The sequence below is a fragment of the Haematobia irritans genome, chromosome 2 (genome assembly GCF_050003625.1).
Source record: "Haematobia irritans isolate KBUSLIRL chromosome 2, ASM5000362v1, whole genome shotgun sequence".
NCBI lineage: Eukaryota > Metazoa > Arthropoda > Insecta > Diptera > Muscidae > Haematobia > Haematobia irritans.
The window spans coordinates 223,981,534-223,998,870 of NC_134398.1; positions in this window are offsets into that span (position 1 = coordinate 223,981,534).

The window sequence follows — 17,337 nt, forward strand, 5'->3', positions numbered from 1 at the left end:
TTTCTACAAAACCGATAAAAACTCAATTAATAAGAATTTCAGAAAACTGAAAACAATAATAAATAATGCGGTTATTACACTTGGCGAATACGTTTGGTTTCTTTGCAATTTTATCATCTCAGTGAGGTTACAACAATTGCCTATAAGTCATCAGGGTAAGGGAATTCAATCAACAAAATTCATAGTACGTGTAAACGGAGATAAATATTGTTGTCGTACAATCGAAAGTTTTCATATTTGAAACCGAATCGAATGGAACCGGTTCAACTGCCTGTCTGATTTCTGGGTACCGGAATTAGTTTAGAAAGGATACACTAAAAAAAATCATGTCGATTTAACAAATCTAAGTATTCTCTGAGATACATATTTAAGAAAATTTATTTGAAATAGTTTTTTTTTTTCAATTATTGAAGAAAGTTTCGTAGTTTGGAGGAAAAGCTTGGAGTTCATAGTTGCACAAAATTTCCCTAGTGTCATACGAAGTTCAAGATGGATGCACTTGTGGTAAATTTACAATTTTTAAGACATATTTTACCACCGAGCGGCCAATTGTCTTTTAACTTTCTTTGCCGCACTTACAGTGTCACTTGAAAAGTCTGCCGAAGGTAACCCCCAGAATCTTGAATAGTTTGTTGTCGGAATCGTGTCGCCATCTACTCTTACATTCAACAGCCTGGGTAGAGTAGATGTCGAAATCTGCATGGCTGAGGATTTGGTGGCGGATATTCTCAAATTTCTAGCGATCGCAGAAGTCACCAACAAGGCGCTAAAACGGTATGATTGTATAATAATCTGGAAATTGTATCATCTCAATTCCATCAAGAGCGGTTGAAATAGAGGAAATGTAGGGCAAGACACATCACCCAACCTTGGGAAACCCCCTGTTATAGTAGATGGTTCAGCAGGCTGGAAACTTTGCTCAGAAAAATGTGTTTTTATTATTGCTGATACTAGAGGTCTGCACAATTCCATTTGTAAATGCAGAGTACACGTGTACTTGCTAAATGAGTACATCTATTTGAGAGAGTCGCAAAACAATTGGTACACATTTTAATGAACACCAAAAGCCACGAGTAACTTCTTGTTGCTACTCTGATGTCTTCACTATCAACAAACACATATTCCTCTTTCTCTCTTATTGAAGTGTACTCAGAGTGATCACGTCGAGTATGCTGCGAGAACAAAACTTCATAGAGTACTCTATGTACCACGTGCAGTTTCAGAAATACAAGAAAACAGTTACTCTCCATAATATATGTTTTCGGATTGATATAAAGAACGGCAAACGTTAAGGTAAATATGTGACATACATAAATATATGAAATATGTGACATACATACATATCAATGATTAATAATAATGGAAAGTTTTGCTTCGCACATAACTGAGCAATCCTTGTGGTACCACGTGAAGTGAAGAGAATCCATGTTGTACTTTTTCTCAAGTACTTACATTTTTATTGTTCCTTTTTTCGGAACACATATTGTTTCGGATAAGTACTTGGTGGTATTTGACAAGCAAGTGTTCTCTTCACTTCACTACTTGCGCTCTGAGAGAAAGACAGTGTATGTACTATATTCGACAGCGAATTGCATACATGTAGTGAAAAGTTATTCGATGCAGACCTCTAGCTGATACAATAATCAGCCCGTCTATACACAACCCGTTATTTGTTGTAGACTTAAATAAATTTTTGCTAACGAAAATTTTGCAAAAGATTTAACCCCATATTCATAAAAGTTAACGTACACTTTAAACCTACTATTACCATACAAATTCATTCGATAAACTATAAGTATATTATTATGAATATGGGTATTAACATATAAAGGCCTTTACACTCCCCCTTTTATTTTATCAAGCGTTCACACTAGACATGAAATATCGATTGTAATACAACGTTCACACTATACACGAAATCCTCCTAAAGTGGATTTTGAACAAAATACACATAGAATTTAATCGAGTTTCAATAAGGAAATATCAGAGGGATCGAGGAGGATTTCAACAAAATCAAAATCCACTACACTGCGATGTACAACTGTGGTTTTAGTACTAACTCTGTTTGTGTTTTCAAATATTTGAGAGGCCTTTCTGTTGGCCAAAAACGAATAGGACTCAATTACTTGCTCCTATCTTAACATAAATGAAAACTAATGGTGTTTTCTTTTCTGAAAAAAGTGCTTTGCCGTCATTTTGTCTGTACAGAATGCGCATTTTTAAAATGTTACCAGCAACCTAAAAAAATGCTATTATTTCAGCGGGCAGAAAAGAATTCAAAGAAGGAAACAGGGCAATCGAAGCACTCTCGTTTGTTGGCAGTGCTGAAAATGCCCGTAATTTGCCTCTATGCGTGGCACTATTTTCACAACAGAATTCGAAGCCTTTTCGCACTTTTGCCTGTTTTTTTAGAAAAGAACCTAAAAAGTACATTTTCCGGCCAAAATGCAAAAAAGTGCGCATTTTTCATAAGAAAAGAAAACGCCATAACACTAACACATCACCGATTAATATTACGTTAAAATAATAATATTCGTGTAAACTACAAAAATGTTTACCTTTTCAGTTTGTAAACAAAAAACAGCTGTTAAATCCGCATATGATCGAAATGTCCACATTAGTAAAAAAAAAAACAAGTATATACGGCCGTAAGTTCGGCCAGGCCGAAGCTTATGTACCCTCCACCATGGATTGCGTAGAAACTTCTTCTAAACACTGCCATCCACAATCGAATTACTTAAGTTGCGGTAACGCTTGCCGATGGCAAGGTATCTTAAACCTCCTATCAACGTCTTCTTAATTGTATGTAAGTCCATACGTGGTATATATTAAATAAAAAAGATCGATTAAATACGTATATAATTCAGTCTGACAAAATTTTGTATAGAAATAATATTTTGACAAAATTTTCTATAGAAATAAAATTTTACAAAATTTTCTATAGAAATAAAGTTTTGAAAAAATTTTCTATAGAAATAAAGTTTTGAAAAAATTTTCTATAGAAATTAAATTTTAACAAAATTTTCTATAGTAATAAAATTTCAACAAAATTTTCTATAGAAATAAAATTTTGACAAAACTTTTTATAGAAATAAAATTTTGACAAAATTTTCTATACAAATAAAATTTTGACAAAATTTTCTATACAAATAAAATTTTAACAAAATTTTCTATAGAAATAAAGTTTTCACAAAATTTTCTATAGAAATAAAATTTTGACAAAATTTTCTATAGAAATAAAGTTTTAACAAAATTTTCTATAGAAATGGAATTTTAACAAAATTTTCTATAGAAATAAAATTTTTGTAGATTATTTTTGACTCGAGTGGCAACCATGATTATGAACCGATATGGACCAATTTTTGTGTGATTGGAGATCGGCTATATATAACTATAGACCGATATGGACCAATTTTGGTATGGTTGTTAGCGGCCATATAATAACACCACGTTCCAAATTTGAACCGGATCGGATGAATTTTGCTCCTTCAAGAGGCTCCGGAGGTCAAATCTGGTAATCGGTTTATATTGGGGCTATATATAATTATGGACCGATATGGATCAATTTCTGCATAGTTATTAGAGACCATATACTAACACCATGTACCAAATTTCAACCGGATCGGAAGAACTTCGCTTCTCTTAGAGGCTCCGTAAGCCAAATCTGGGGATCGGTTTATATGGGGGCTATATATAATTATGGATCGATGTAGACCAATTTTTGCATGGTTGATGGAGACCATATACTAACACCATGTACCAATTTCAACCGGATCGGAAGAAATTCGTTTCTCTTAGAGGCTCCGCAAGCCAAATCGGGGGATCGGTTTATATGGGGGCTATATATAATTATGTACCGATGTGAACCAATTTTTACATGGTTGTTAGAGACCATATACTAACACCATATACCAAATTTCAGCGGGATCGGATGAAAATTGTTTCTCTTAGAGGATATGCAATCTAAATTTGGGGGTCCGTTTATATAGGGGCTATACGTAAAAGTGGACCGATATGGCCCATTTGCAATACCATCCGACCTACATCAATAACAACTACTTGTGCCAAGTTTCAAGTCGATAGCTTCTTTCGTTCGGAAGTTAGCGTGATTTCAACTGACGGACGGACGGATGGACATGCTCAGATCGACTCAGAATTTCACCACGACCCAGAATATATATACTTTATGGGGTCTTAGAGCAATATTTCGATGTGTTACAAACGGAATGACAATGTTAATATACCCCCCCATCCTATAGTGGAGGGGTATAATAAAACCTCAAAATCATTACTAAGGTACCTCAAAATGTACTTCGTACGACAAAGTCTTAAATGCGCATCATAGACAATAAATGCATTTTGAAAACAAATGACTGATAAACAAAGCCAACAAAACCTACTTCGAAAATATTATTAAGTTATTTGTATTATACGAATAAGTTTTGCGAACCCTGTTGCGGTGAGGATACGTCATAATTACCCATAAATGTCGGTGGACACGCGTTTGATAAGTGATCACCAAACACACTCAGCGCTTTTGTTTTTTTTTCTGCATTGTAGATGAATGATCGCCTGCCGCCGCTTCCAAAGTGGATGCCCCCCACAAGCAGACGCGCTTATTCGTTTGCTCATTTTGCCTAATGGCCATTCTAAATTTAAATTCACAGTTCACGTACTATATATATATTTAAAATTTCATTTTATACATAAATTAATAAAAAAATGGCAAAGTACCCTTCTGTATGTATGTAGATACTTTTTTTACGATTTGTTGATATTGTATAATAATATTTTGAATTTTTTTTATTTGTTATTGGTGTTGCGGTGCCTGACCATCGCCATGACGACGACAATTGTTTTGGTTTGGTTTTTTCATTTCGTTGTTTCAAATTTTGTTAAGAACATTAACATTTGTTGGCGACTAATTGTGGGAGGTTTTACTGGGAATAAAAATTAACCAGCACAGTGTATAAATTCCATTTCAATGAATATATAAATCACAGATTTAGAAACAAACACAGATGTTTTTATTTTTATTTAATCACGGAATTTATTGATCTAATTTAATTGATCTCGAAAATATTAGTAATACTAAAGCCAATAAAAAAAAAACCATGTAATTGATGCAAATAAAAATTTAATGCTCAAATTAAATTTTGTGCACAGAAAACTATATAACCAACATTTTAAACTCTTAATTATTAAAAATAATAATAATAAATGGTTCAATTAATTAAGTTTATAAAACTAGTTCAGCATTTTCATTATATTTATCACAGGTTTCGTTACACTATACCTTAAAATTTTTGCACTTTCCAAAAAAAAAAAAAAACAAAAATTGGACGTGAACATATGAAAGAAGGCGATATCTGATTTTATATCTCTGTCCCATTTTTTGTTTTGTTAAATTCGTGGAAGTTATAGGCCAACATAAGATGTAAGCCAACACAAAATATATTTTGTGAGAAGGCTAACAATGTTGGTTTTGTGTCGGAGTGATTCATAGCACATATACACACATGTTAATTATATTTTCCGAAACGAAAGTTCAGATTCATTTCTTATTGGTAAGTACACTCAAAAAGAAGAGAACCATTCAGTTAAGTTTTTGCGTGAAATAATAAAATTTACTTGTTTCAGTAAAAAATTCCTAAACTGAAAGCAGTTAGGAATAGTTCATTAACTAGAATAAGGCATGGAATTTTACTAATACTGTTTTTTCGCTGGGTGTAAGAATTTACTACTGAACAAGAAAATTTTATTCACTGATAACAAAGCATTCGTAAAAATAAACAAAAACCGAACTAAAACCAAGTTTCCTCAAATTTAGTAAAATTTGTTTTAAAATGATAATTCTGACTTCCTTTATTACAGAAAGCTTATCATACATACGCATAACACTTGGCATAGAAAAATATTTTAGTTCATTCGTACTAAGAAGTAGTCAACACGCTTGTTAGAATATAGGAAAATTTCCTACATTTCTTTTATCTACCTGTAATCGATACCTGTCATCGATGTGTTTGCGCGTGGGTTGTTTTTAAGTTGGAATCGCGTTGTTATGGTATACGGAGAGATTGTTAAAAAAGAATATAGTAAAATAATATAATATAAAACAAATAAAATATATAAAATATTTGTTATTTTAAATTAGTGAGAATAATTTTCGTTTTTTGACAAATGGTTCATAAAAAAAGAAAACACCAGCAGAACAACAACCCCTTCATTCGACTTCATTTTGGAATCTTCAATTATCAGGTAATATTCAGTGACGCTAACCTTTTGTGAAAAATTGGTTTTGTGATTTTTTTGTTTATATTTGTAGGTATTGAAATTGTAAAAGGTGGACAAAATTGCTAGACAGCAACTTATTCAAAAAGAAAGCTACTAGAAGAAGAAAAAATGTGTTTTAATATTTCAAGGCCAGTCGATGCTGTTGATTCTAAATAAATATATTTAATATATTCATACAACATGTCTTTTATTGAAGAAAAAATTGCCCGGAAGCCGCTGAGACGAGAAAGAGAGTTGCCGGTAGTTTCAAGCGAAACCCTAACCTCTCTCTCCGAGATGCCGCAAATAAGCTGGGTGTATCGTCTACAACCGTGCATCGAGCCGTACTATCGACATACAAGAAAGTAGTGCCTCCAAATCGCGATGATAAACAAAATACGACGGCCAAAGCGCGATCCCGGAGGCTGTACACGACGATGCTGACGAAGTTTGACTGCGTGGTAATGGACGACGAAACCTACGTCAAAGCCGACCACAAGCAGCTTCCGGGACAGGAGTTTTATACGGCAAAAGGAAGGGAAAAGGTAGCAGATATTTTCAAGCACATAAAACTGTCAAAGTTCGCAAAGAAATATCTGGTTTGGCAAGCCATCTGTACCTGTGGCTTGAAAAGCATCATTTTCATAGCTTACGTGAAAGAGTGTTTGAATAAACGTCTGCTGCCTTTCCCGAAGAAACACGGTTGTTCCGTACTGTTTTGGCCGGATTTGGCATCTTGCCATTACGGTAAAAAGGCCATGGAGTGGTACGCCGCCAACAACGTGCAGGTGGTTCCCAAAGACAAGAACCCTCCCAACACGCCAGAGCTCCACCCAATTGAGAAATACTGGGTTATTGTCAAGCGGAACCTAAAGAAGACCAAAAAAACTGCTAAGGACGAGCAGCAGTTCAAGGCAAACTGGCTTTCTGCGGCGAAGAAGGTGGACAAGGTGGCTGTACAAAATCTGATGGCAGGCGTCAAGCGTGAGGCCCGGCAATTCGGATCTGGAAAAGCGAAAGCCTAACTGAATATTTTTCCTGAATTTTATACTAATTGAACTTGAAAAAAAAAAATTTAATTTGATTTTTTAAATAAACGATTTCACCGATTTACACGCGTTTTCCCTTGACCAAATTTTGACCGTATCACCCTTTATAAATACATAAAATTGTATTTAAAAACGAAGGTAAGCAATTCTAATTTTGAAGTAAAAAGTTTACCACAAATAAGTAAGATTTGTCCAAAATGAATGAAAAAAGTTCAATAAAATCATTCCATATAAGAATTCAATTCAGTTTAATTTTTTCATTCTGTAGTATAGTGGTACATAAATATAGGAAAATGTTGACTAATATATGGAATGCATTCTACCTAATTTCTACGAAAATCATATCGTTCAAACAAATAAAAATGTCTTTGGCGCTATACGAAGTTCAACTTTCTTTACAATGAGTTCATTTTAACTTAAAGAAGGGGTCACTTTTTTCTGGGTGTAATTAAAATTTTCTAAAAATATTCAAAATTTTCTAAACTTAACCAAAAGTTTTCTCTCTAGTGGGTTCACTGTTTTTTCAGAGTACGTACAGTGTTACCCTTGTGAGAGAGAAGTTCACCACTGTGGTATCACAATGGACTGAATAGTCTGAGTGAGCCCAAAGATAATTGAGTATAACAAGATTAAGCATTGTGCTCTTATATAGAGAAAACAAATGTCAAGGTGTAGAGGGCTATGAGAAAAAAATTGTTTTATTTGTCAATTTTTTCCAAAGCAGCTCTGCCCAGGAATAAATTTAAACGGCAATATTCACATAAAACCATAATGAATATTTGCTTTAAAATACACATACGTTTTATTTTAATGTTCTACAATCGTTTTGGTATTGCTTTTGTGGGTTTTTATTCAGAAATTTATGAAAAACACAAATGTTTTTATATTTTCCGACGCAAACGGCAGTACATTTGAGAGACACGTCGACGCAAACTTTATGATATTTTGTTGGCAGAGTCCTCTGGTGCTTCAGTTTTGCTATGACAAGACTGCATCTTCTTCTCAATTATCTTTGGTGAGCCTGATACACCGGGCTGCCACCTAACCTAACCTAAACTACCCCTGTGCCATGTGTTTATTCCATGGATTAATTCCTGCACTGAAACATATATTGATATTATGCAAACTAAATTTTAATACACGTAATTTACCCAACATTAAGAACAAACTTCTTTAAATAAAGAAAAATGATTTAATAGAAGGTTCATTATCTTTTTTTGGAGTGTATTTTAATTTTTGTGCATCCTTTTTACCATGTTGTGACATTAGGGCTGTTTTCTTTTAGCACATTTGTATGGGCTATCCAGAACATCGTTACACTGGTGTTTTATCCAAAACATCTCATCAGTGCAAGTCGCGTCGGTGTTGCCAGATTGTATTTTGATAAAGTGACGCTTTTTAGAGTCACAATAGCAATTTAGTGTGACTGGTACAGTCATTGTTGCCAGTATTTTCCTGGCTCTTTTCTCTATTGTCCCCAAAAATCCCCAACTTAAAATAAAATTCCCCACAAAAATTCCCAATATACTTTTTTGAAAAAAGTAAAGGAATAAGCACTGCTGTAGAAAATCATTAATAATTTAAAAATATACTGTTTGCAAACTGGCATAATATGCCAGTTTGCGAGTTACAATAATATGAAGATTTCAAAATACAAAACGTGTGTTCAAAATATCATCCGATACAAGCCCTCATCAGAATTAATTATAGGTAGAAAGAGTCAAAAAGGTGCTATAGGCCATAGAGATTCCAACAGGACTCAACATCATAACACTAAGAACGCTTCTACCAAGAACGGCTTGAAAAGAAGATTCCGCGCTTCATATCTACCGCACAATGGTCACCGAAATCTCGGAATCTCAATCCGTTGTTGACACTAAAAAATACAGGGAATTGGTCCGGATCCAGGTACCGCAGAGACACTTTCGTCCAGCATGTGATAGTTTTGTCGGCTGCAGGCCATAATTAGTGCCAAAGATTGTCAACTCTGATTCTAAAATTTAATGTTATTTTCGACCTTTTATGCTTTTGAACTATAAAATTAAAAAAAAACGTTTGTATGTGGGGGATATGACAAGCCTAAAATTATGCAAATATATTATTCTATTGAGTGTAAGACATGTTACTCCTCTGAGGTGCCTATTCCAAGGAATAATTTTTTATACAATGCAAGTAAATTAACAACAAAATATTGTTTGTATTGTTCAAACATATTATGTTTTACTTTAGGCATACACTGGTAGAAAAAATTTTAATGAAAATGTTTTTGTGTACATGTACACATATTAAGGCGCCAATTGGCTACTTCCATTCTTTTACTTGCAGAATACTCTCTATGTCTCTCTTTCTAAACACATATATATTTATGGGCTATTTCTAAATTAATATATGTTTGTATCCAAACATATTATATTTACAAAAAATTTATGTCCCAAATATAATATGTTCTAACTTATTAACATATATGTCCCAGACATGTTATGCTAGTTTATGAAGAATATATGCTTGCACTTAAAAATATTGTGTTTAAAAATTTGATTTCCAAACATATAATTTTTACACCCAATCACATGAAAAACAGTCTTTTTCGTCCGTGCAGTTTTTGAAAACGTGGAGGAAGTTGGGGAATGTATTTCTTTTCAACTGAGCAAATTTACTCTAATAAAGCAGAAAACTTAATTCGTTAAACCAGTTTAAAAACTAATACAACCTTCCTGATTTATTTTCAAGGACAGCTTAGAGTATGAACTACTCGTATAAGTCATACTTTTTAGAGTATTTACTGATTTGATCAATCAAGTTGAACCTTAAAACGCCATTGCTCAAAACCTAATTGCGTTTGTTATAGAAATTTTTAGTTGTAGGTCTTGATCCTAATAACTAACCTTGTAGTGTCATCGATTTTGAAATGACGTTTCTAATTGGAAATCTGGTAGAACCACGTAAATGATGTCATGTTAAAAAAAATCCAATGTAAACTGTCTCTCACTCACTAAGGACGTTCGAAATTCTTGTCAATCACGTGCGATACGATTATCATCAGTTCAGAAAAAAAAAGAAAAAAAAAAATTAGCACGTCAAAAGAAAATACATGAATATGGGAAAAACAAGTACAACCCCCTCAGAGCTCGAGTCAGAGAGGGTCCTATCTGATAAGAGCAAAATAAAATACAATTTCGATTATTTTTCAACTTGTGAATCAAGCAACGTTAGTGAATGACATAACAATTGAAAGTCACCCAGTAGTGAACCGTACTGCCTTCTTCTTAAATCATTCATGAATTGGTAACATACATATTTAAATGTCAAAAATACTACTTGTTATACAATATATTAATGAAATTTAAAAACAAAAATCCCAAGGATTTATATCTCTATTCAATATCAAATGTGTCAATAGGTTTTGCGATTTTCTTGTAGAGAATCACCAAGAACAAAACATTTTGAGGAAACTGAACGTTTTGACATACGCGTGCTGTTTGCATTTTTTACAGCAACGTGAAAATTCCATCTCGCCAAAAAAATGGAATTACAAAATTTTCGTGTGATTATTATTTACAACTTTCGACGAGAATTTAATCGCGGTTGTGGTTCACTCCAATACGAATTTCGTGAAGGTCGTCCAAGATTGAGATTGGGACAAACTTAGGTTAGGTTAGGTGGCAGCCCGATGTATCAGGCTCACTTAGACTATTCAGTCCATTGTGATACCACATTGGTGAACTTCTCCCTTATCACTGAGTGCTGCCCGATTCCATGTTAAGCTCAATGACAAGGGATCTCCTTTTTATAGCCGAGTCCGAACGGCGTTCCACATTGCAGTGAAACCACTTAAAGAAGTTTTGAAACCCTCAGATATGTCACCAGCATTACTGAGGTGGGATAATCCACCGCTGAAAAACTTTTTTGGTGTTCGGTCGAAGCAGGAATCGAACCCACGACCTTGTGTATGCAAGGCGGGCATGCTAACCATTGCACCACGGTGGGACAGCCTTAGACATACGTTTTTTTGGGAGTCGCTGTGGTGCAATGGTAAGCATGCCCGTCTTGCGTGGGCTCAACCCCAATTTCGACCAACACCAACAAGTTTTTTAGGGGTGGATTATCCCCTCTCAGTAATGCGGCCGATATTCAGAAGCGATATCTGCTTCTTCATCGACTGTCAGGCAGCAACCGAGGACTCGGATAATACGAACATAACGTCCATGGATAACATCGTTATGAACGTTTACCCCCGCTATCTTTATATACTTACAGGGTCAATGTCAAATACAATGATTTATGGAAGAAACGACGGACTTCCTCAGTGAGTTGCGAGCAGACCAAACTGATATGTAACGGCAAGAGCAGTAGAAATGAAGGCGACGTAAAGGGACGATTTGAGACCGTAAATAGGCATCACAACAAGACACAACACACTTGGGAAGCACAAGGAAAGGATTGGCTTAATGACCGATAATATTTGTAAATGGCACTTCTCTTACCACTTTCTGTGCCAGTGTCCGGCATTATCTTTTAGAAGAAACAAGATACTGGGTTAAGCATATTATAGAGGTACGGGACTGTAATCGGAAGGATATCGTCTTTATGAAGGCTTCTCGATGGAAGACCTAGAAAACAGTTTTCTTTTCAAGAACGTAAATTGAGATGTGACTGATCCTGGGAGATGAACAACAAAAAGTTTTTCAAAGGTGGATTATTCCATCTCAGTAATGCTGGTGGCATTTCTGAGTGTTTCAAAGTTTCTCTAAGTGGCTTTACCACAATGTGGAAAGCCGTTTGGACTCGGCTAAAGTAAGTCCCTTGTCATTGAGCTAAACGTAGTATCGGGGAGCACTCAGTGATAAGAGAGATACTCACCACTGTGGTATCACAATGAACTGAATAGTCTAAGTGAGCCTGATACATCGGGCTGCCACCTAACCTAACCTAATGTATGAGATGCCCAAATAGTAATAAATATTTACTGCTGCGATTATTTATGACACTGTACCATTTTGAATTTCATGTCATTTGATAAATTAGTCACAATAAATTGCTATTGTGAATCTAAAAAGCGTCACTATATCAAAATGCAATCTGGGAACACCGACGTGACTTGCACTGATGAGATGTTCTGGATAGAACACCAGTGCAACGATGTTCTGGATAGCCCATACAAATATTGCATACAGTGCTAAAATAAAGCAGCCCTATTGTTCACTTTTGCACATATTCAGAATAAACGGTTTGTAGGTTTTGTTTAGTCCGTCATGCCTTGAATATCCAGTACTAAATGTAAAGGTTTGTTATACTATATGCCGTACCCGATTGTCTTACCCCGGAAATGCATTTTCTTCTTGCCTTTTCTATTTGATTCTAAATTCGCAATTTTTTTCGATCCACATAGAATTTCACCACATCGTAGAATTCTAGAATAAAATTGCAAAATTAACCATTAATTATTATTTGTTTTGCATGAAGAAATATTTCAAAACTTATAGAATACTCAGTCAATTCAATAACAAAACAACATGGGTTCATTCACATCCTCCTGGGGTTCAGTGCATCGTAAGAGGACAACAAAAAGAAAGAATTTCTGGAACATGGAAGAGAAAAAAGAAAATGCATAATCATGTCATGCGGTGAATGCATGCAATAAACCAAAAAAATAAATAAATAAATCTTTGTACATTGCATTTTGTTGTGAATGAATTTTTCTTTACGGCATCGTTGATTTTGAACGTCATTACAATGTTGAATGCATGTTTTTCCGGCATATACGAGAACACAATTTCCAACAATGTATGAACATTGAAGTGTTTGTTTGATATTTTTAATTATTGTATTGGATAGTAGAAAAAGTCTCTTCTTATTATGAAGATAAAGGAAGTTGGAGTTATTTGTTTTCAGGGTGATCTCTTATAGCTGAACAGACGCAAAGATGTCTTCTGGGCGTAGGACAATTATAAATCAAAATATCAAATTAAAATATCGGAACCGCTATGAGATTAATCGTACCGCCAATTTTAAAATCGAATTTCATTTTATTCAAATCTATTGTGCATGATTTTTATTCAATTATTATAAACATAACCATAGCGATAGGCGAAACATTTTACCGCGATGAGCAAATATAACAACCTTGTCGGCAAAATTGTCATCTTTTGTTGTTTCCTACACCCAAAGAAAAAATAATTTCCTCCGGAATTAAATTTTAGAAAAAAGAAATTCTTCAAAATCAGCCGATATATACATGGGAGCTATATCTAAATTTGAACCGATGTGGATGATATTTTGCAGGTTTGGTTGATACCACAGAGTGTTATCTTGTGCTAAATTTGAGTAAGATCGGTTAATAAATAAGGCTATTATGGCCAAATTGTTAGAAAATCGGGCAATGCATATATATGGGAGCTAAATCTAAATCTGAACCAATTTTAATGACTTTTGCACATATTGTTAGTACTACAGAAGATTAGAGTACGCAAAGTTTGAGTAAGATCTGTGGATAAATAAATTTGGGAAATTCGGGCGATACATAAATATGAGAGTTATATCTAAATCTCAACCGATTTCGATGAAATTTTTCAGAAGTTAAGTGTGAGTAAAAAGATTACTTTTTGTCAAATTTGACGACAATCGGTTAGTAAAAAAAGCAACCTGACCCCATTTGTCGAAATCGGGCGATACATATATATGGCAGCTATGTCCTTGTGCCCAAGGTTAGGTTAGGTTATGTGGCAGCCCGATGTATCAGGCTCACTTAGACTATTCAGTCCATTGTGATACCACAGTGGTGAACTTCTCTCTTATCACTGAGTGCTGCCCGATTCCATGTTAAGCTCAATGACAAGGGACCTCCGTTTTATAGCCGAGTCCGAACGGCGTTCCACATTCTAGTGAAACCACTTAACATAGAGAAGCTTTGAAACCCTCAGAAATGTCACCAGCATTACTGAGGTGGGATAATCCACCGCGCTAGATCGACTCAGGAGCAGAGAATAAAGCCGGCCCATTTTTGTCGGCGGCGGCTGACACTACATTCTTGCCTCCGGCGGGGGCGGCGGCTTGACGGCTAAGCCGATACAAATTTGTCTATTCGGCGGCGCACAATTATCCATTATAAAATCAATTTGAATTTACCCGAATGGTCATGAGATCAGTTGTACAACCAATCTTACAATTTGCAAATTTTTGCAAATATTTTAACAGCAACTTGGTTCTAATTTGATTGTGGGTGAAAATATCAAAATTTTGACAAAAATAGAATTAATACATTTTTCCGATTTAAATCAATATTTTTGATTAATTGGCAGCTAAATTTGAGTCGAAATGAGTCGACATTTTCGGCGGCGGCTGTCAAAAATCAGCGGCGCGACTCGGCTGCTTCATTCTCTGATCAGTAGGGTCTAAAATTAATATTTCTGGTAGGCGTATTTTTTTTGTTATTTCTATAATACATTTTGTCGAAATTTCAGTTCTATAAAAAATTTCGTTAAAATTTTATTTCTAGAGGAAAATTTTTTAAAATTTTATTTTTTATAAAAATTTTTGTCAAAATTTTATTTCTATAGACAATTTATCCAAAAATTTTATTTCTATAGACAATTTATCCAAAAATTTTGTTTCTATAAAAATTTATCCAAAAATGTTATTTCTATAAAAATTTTTGTCAAAATTTAATTTCTATAGACAATTATTCCAAAAATTTTATTTCTATTGACAATTTATCCAAAAATTTTATTTCTATAGGAAATTTTGTCAAAATTTTATTTCTGTTGAATATTTTGTCAAAATTTTATTTCTATAGAAAATGTTGTCAAAATTTTTTCTATGTTGTTTCTATGGTATAAAAATGTGAATGAAATTAATCTTATAAAATGTTTTCTATGATATGAAGATGTGTTATTTTCCAAATTGGATCTAAGTAAGTAAGTAACATAAATTTTATCTTCAGCTCATCGAAAATCAACCCGGTTTACCCTTTACAGAATTTTTTGCATATTTTCAGGCGTCACTATTGTCAGCTTAATAACACTGGGGTTGGAAAAGGAAAATGGGCGCCAAATTTTATGTTAAAACACCGATCATATCCGTAATTCAAAATTCGTGATTAAAGATCAAAATTCACAAAAAAGTTAATTAGCCCTTAAATGCTCAAGAACATCAATTCGTCCGAAAAAAATATATAATATGCGAAATGGTAAAAAAAGAACATTACCAAAAAGTTAATTAATTAAAAAGTGGCACAACACGGCAGAAAGGTGGCAAAAAAAAATTAAAAAGCATAACATTCTCAATTCGTAAAAAAGGCAAACTTACCACTAAAGTGACATAACGGTAACGCTGACTGCCAACTTTTCTGTTTCGGTCAAAGCAGAACTTTCTACGGATTAAATTACATGTCGGAGTTTTCTTGCCAAGAAACCACAGAAGTTTTACACTGACTCCATAAAGTTCATAACACAGATAAACAAAAATATGTTGAAGTTTGATTAGAAATTCACTTCTACACTGCAAGAAAAAAAGAGGTCCGAAATAGGCAAGTTGATTAGGTCTTTTTCGACTACCCCATTAACAAAAAAAAAAAATACTTCGGTTCATTGTTTAGAAGATTGCAAAAAATGTAGTTTTTTATTTTTTTGTATAATATTTGTAATAAGGGAAACATTGCCTTTCAATGTTAACCCATCGGCTTGTACAGTTCTATTTTATGCAACGGAGAAGATCGATGGTTTCTTTTTTTATTTCCAAAACAAAATTGTGAAATGTGTCATTGCAAGCCAGATATGAATAATTGAAAACAAAGGCAATATTTCGAATTAAAAACAAACGGAGTAAATGCTTGTCCAATTGATTTCAGGGTAAACGTATGGGTTGTTCTTAACAAATATTAAAAATAACAACATTTGTTATTTTTTTAATTTAATATTTTTTTTCAAGTACCCGCACAGACTATGGTATTTGTTTTATATTAAATTTTTATTTAATTTGCTTCTGTTTTTTGTTAAAAAAAAATAATATAAAAATAAAAACATGTCAATCACCATTATTAACGTTTTCTAAGTGTGTTATTTTTAATTTGTTAAACCATTATCATGAATATCAGTGAGTGATAGACAGACATGCCTTGATAACATTTAAAATCGTAAAATTATAAGAAATCGTGAAAAGTAATCTAATTAATAAAGAAAAGAGAACATTTTTTAAATGATTTAAACAATCCATTAAGACGACACTCTGCTGAGCTTATTATCGCCTTTGAGATGATTTTGTGACAGATTAGCCGTTTATGGGATCGTCTTAACGTCACTGAATTAAAATTTGTTCAAATTTCTGTTAACTACAATAAATTAAATAATAAAAATCGAAAGACAAACATCAGAATTTTATCAGTTATTGTCAATATGAGGGTTGTTGTAAAAGTTTTGGAATATGGGAATTTCCAAAGGAAACATTTTTTTGATACTAAGAAAATGTACAGAAGAAATTTGGATACATAAATGGGAGTTCTGAAGCGTTTATCAATATAGTTAACCGTCTTGGTGTCTAAAAAAGTTAGTCCTAATTAATTTAATAAAAATAATTATGCAGTAAAGTAAATATTGGAAGGAAAAAATTTATTTCCAACCGTTATTGAGTCTTAAGGACTAATCAATATGACAAATTGAAAATAAAAATATTTCTATACATAACAAAAATCAATATATTTACAAACATCCCTCGTGCTAAAATATAGAATTATTTTTGTTTTTTAAAATATATTAAAAAAATCTTTTATTACTCGCCTTCGTATGTATGAAGATATTCTTCAAATTCAATTGTGGCGACATTGAGTCTCGTGTGAAATGCTTTTTTATTGTGGGTTTTTGTTTCGATTTTTGTTTTTTTGAAAAAGTTATTGGCCTTTTTTCTCTTTTCGAAGAGAAGTCTTTATAGATCATTTCAGTGGTATTGTGTAGGGGCCAATGTGTGATTTTGTATTTTAGATACTACGATCTTTTCTGATGGTATGAACCAAAATATATGTATG